We start from the raw sequence: 4,373 nt of genomic DNA, 5'->3' as shown, positions 1-4,373 counted from the left end.
AAGTCGGGTTGAGCAGTCACATTCACTCCCATCGACTTTTGGGCAACTTCCCACGGTTCGAAATGCACAAAATTCGGCCTGAACACGGGGGACGCTCCCCCCTCGAAGGCGAGACCGTCGGCAGAACCGCCGGGTCAAACCCGGCTGAGCTACCCGGCTTAAAAGTCTCAAAGTCGGTATGAGCAGTCACATTCACCCCCATTCCCTTTTGGACCACTTCCCACGGTTGGAAATGCATGAAAATCGGCCTGGACACGGGGGAGGCTCCCCCCTCGATGACGAGACCGTCGGCAGAACCGCCGGAACAAACCCGGCTGAGCTACCCGGCTTACAAGTCTCAAAGTCGGTATGAGCAGACACGTCCACCCCCATTCCCTTTTGGACCACTTCCCACCGTTGGAAATGCACGAAAATCGGCCTGTACACGGGGGAGGCACCGGCCTCGAAGACGAGACCGTCGGCAGAACCGCCGGATCAAACCCGGCCGAGCTACCCGGGTTAGAAGCCTCAGAGTCGGGTTGAGCAGTCACGTCCACCCCCATTCCCTTTTGGACCACTTCCCACGGTTCGAAATGCACGAAAATCGGCCTGTACACGGGGGAGGGAGCCGCCTCGAAGACGAGACCGTCGGCAGAACCGCCGGTTCAAACCCGGCTGAGCTACCAGGCTCGGAAGCGCCAAAGTCGGGTTGAGCAGTCACATTCACTCCCATCCCCTTTTGGGCAACTTCCCACCGTTGCAAATGCATGAAAATCGGCCTGTACACGGGGGAGGGAGCCGCCTCGAAGACGAGACCGTCGGCAGAACCGCCGGATCAAACCCGGCTGAGCTACCAGGCTCGGAAGCGCCAAAGTCGGTATGAGCAGTCACATTCACTCCCATCCCCTTTTGGGCCACTTCCCACGGTTCGAAATGCACGAAAATCGGACTGAACACGGGGGAGGCTCCCCCCTCCAAAACGAGACCATCGGCAGAATCGACGGGTCAAACCCGGCCGAGCTACCCGGGTTAGAAGCCTCAAAGTCGGGTTGAGCAGTCACGTCCACCCCCATCCCCTTTTGGACCACTTCCCACGGTTCGAAATGCACGAAAATCGGCCTGTACACGGGGGAGGCACCCGCCTCGAAGACGAGACCGTCGGCAGACCCGCCGGATCAAACCCGGCCGAGCTACACGGCTTACAAGTCTCAATGTCGGTATGAGCAGTCACGTCCACCCCTATTCCCTTTTGGACCACTTCCCACGGTACGAAATGCATGAAAATCGGCCTGTACACGGGGGAGGCACCCGCCTCGAAGACGAGACCGTCGGCAGAACCGCCGGGTCAAACCCGGCTGAGCTACCCGGCTCGGAAGCGCCAAAGTCGGGTTGAGCAGTCACATTCACTCCCATCGACTTTTGGGCAACTTCCCACGGTTCGAAATGCACAAAATTCGGCCTGAACACGGGGGACGCTCCCCCCTCGAAGGCGAGACCGTCGGCAGAACCGCCGGGTCAAACCCGGCTGAGCTACCCGGGTCGGAAGCGCCAAGGTCGGTATGAGCAGTCACATTCACTCCCATCCCCTTTTGGACCGCTTCCCACGGTTTGAAATGCACGAAAATCGGCCTGTACACGGGGGAGGCTCCGCCCTCGAAGGCGAGACCGACGGCAGAACCGCCGGGTCAAACCCGGCCGGGCTACCCGGGTTAGAAGCCTCAGAGTCGGGTTGAGCAGTCACATTCACCCCCATCCCCTTTTGAACCTCTTCCCACCGTTGGAAATGCACGAAAATCGGCCTGTACACGGGGGAGGCGCCCCTCTCGAAGGCGAGACCGACGGCAGAACCGCCGGGTCAAACCCGGCCGAGCTACCCGGGTTAGAAGCCTCAGAGTCGGGTTGAGCAGTCACATTCACCCCCATTCCCTTTTGGACCACTTCCCACGGTACGAAATGCATGAAAATCGGCCTGTACACGGGGGAGGCACCCGCCTCGAAGACGAGACCGTCGGCAGAACCGCCGGGTCAAACCCGGCTGAGCTACCCGGGTCGGAAGCGCCAAGGTCGGTATGAGCAGTCACATTCACTCCCATCCCCTTTTGGACCGCTTCCCACGGTTTGAAATGCACGAAAATCGGCCTGTACACGGGGGAGGCTCCGCCCTCGAAGGCGAGACCGACGGCAGAACCGCCGGGTCAAACCCGGCCGGGCTACCCGGGTTAGAAGCCTCAGAGTCGGGTTGAGCAGTCACATTCACCCCCATCCCCTTTTGAACCTCTTCCCACCGTTGGAAATGCACGAAAATCGGCCTGTACACGGGGGAGGCCCCCCTCTCGAAGACGAGACCGTCGGCAGACCCGCCGGATCAAACCCGGCCGAGCTACACGGCTTACAAGTCTCGATGTCGGTATGAGCAGTCACGTCCACCCCCATTCCCTTTTGGACCACTTCCCACGGTACGAAATGCATGAAAATCGGCCTGTACACGGGGGAGGCACCCGCCTCGAAGACGAGACCGTCGGCAGAACCGCCGGGTCAAACCCGGCTGAGCTACCCGGCTCGGAAGCGCCAAAGTCGGGTTGAGCAGTCACATTCACTCCCATCCCCTTTTGGGCCACTTCCCACGGTTCGAAATGCATGAAAATCGGCCTGTACACGGGGGACGCTCCCCCCTCGAAGGCGAGGCCGTCGGCAGAACCGCCGGGTCAAACCCGGCTGAGCTACCCGGGTTAGATGCCTCAAAGTCGGGTTGAGCAGTCACATTCACCCCCATCCCCTTTCGGCCCCCTTCCCACGGTTGGAAATGCATGAAAATCGGCCTGTACACGGTGGGCGCTCCCCCCTCGAAGGTGAGACCTTCGGCAGAACCGCCGGGTCAAATCCTGCCGAGCTACCCGCGTTAGAGGTCTCAATGTCGGCTTCAGCAGTCACATTCAATCCCATTCCCGTTTGGACCTCTTCCCGCCGATGGAAATGCACAAAATTCGGCCTGAACACGCGGGACGCTCCCCCCTCGAAGGCGAGACCGTCGCCAGAACCGCCGGGTCAAATCCGGCTGAGCTACCCGCGTTACAGGTCTCAAAGTCGGGTTGAGCAGTCACGTTCACCCCCATCCCCTTTCGGACCCCTTCCCACGGTTGGAAATGCATGAAAATCGGCCTGTACACGGTGGGCGCTCCCCCCTCGAAGGTGAGACCTTCGGCAGAACCGCCGGGTCAAATCCGGCCGAGCTACCCGCGTTAGAGGTCTCAATGTCGGCTTCAGCAGTCACATTCAATCCCATTCCCGTTTGGACCTCTTCCCGCCGATGGAAATGCACAAAATTCGGCCTGAACACGCGGGAGGCTCCCCCCTCGAAGGTGAGACCTTCGGCAGAACCGCCGGGTCAAATCCGGCCGAGCTACCCGCGTTAGAGGTCTCAATGTCGGCTTCAGCAGTCACATTCAATCCCATTCCCGTTTGGACCTCTTCCCGCCGATGGAAATGCACAAAATTCGGCCTGAACACGCGGGACGCTCCCCCCTCGAAGGCGAGACCGTCGCCAGAACCGCCGGGTCAAATCCGGCCGAGCTACCCGCGTTAGAGGTCTCAATGTCGGCTTCAGCAGTCACATTCAATCCCATTCCCTTTTGGAACACTTCCCGCCGTTAACAATGCACGATATTCGGCCTGAACACGCGGGACGCTCCCCCCTCGAAGGTGAGACCTTCGGCAGAACCGCCGGGTCAAATCCTGCCGAGCTACCCGCGTTAGAGGTCTCAATGTCGGCTTCAGCAGTCACATTCAATCCCATTCCCGTTTGGACCTCTTCCCGCCGATGGAAATGCACAAAATTCGGCCTGAACACGCGGGGCGCTCCCCCCTCGAAGGCGAGACCGTCGCCAGAACCGCCGGGTCAAATCCGGCTGAGCTACCCGCGTTACAGGTCTCAAAGTCGGCTTCAGCAGTCACATTCAATCCCATTCCCTTTTGGAACACTTCCCGCCGTTAACAATGCACGATATTCGGACTGAACACGGGGGCCGGTCCGCCCTCGAAGTCAACACCGTCCGCAGAACCGCCGGGGCAAATCCGGCTGAGCTACCCCGCCCCCGAACACTCAAAGTCCCTCTGAAGCCTTGCATTCGCCTCCTTGGAAAATTGACGTCAAACATTACCAAAATCGGGGGCACGAGCACTAAAGCTAAGTCTCACCCTTTCCCTATCCCTAACCAGGAACCGAACGCCCACCCTCAGCCTCACACCAACGCCGGTGCCACTCCAGACAGACACACCCTTCAAAACCACACCCATCCGGCCATGCAACTCAAAAAGGGTCCAAATTCAGAAACACCCCCTTCAAAAGGCACTCCATCCTCGGCCACACCACCGGGACATGCTCCCCTCGGCGATAA

Source organism: Chiloscyllium punctatum, unplaced genomic scaffold (genome assembly GCF_047496795.1).
Source record: "Chiloscyllium punctatum isolate Juve2018m unplaced genomic scaffold, sChiPun1.3 scaffold_861, whole genome shotgun sequence".
In the NCBI taxonomy this organism is placed as follows: Eukaryota; Metazoa; Chordata; class Chondrichthyes; order Orectolobiformes; family Hemiscylliidae; genus Chiloscyllium; species Chiloscyllium punctatum.
This window is presented reverse-complemented; position numbering follows the sequence as displayed.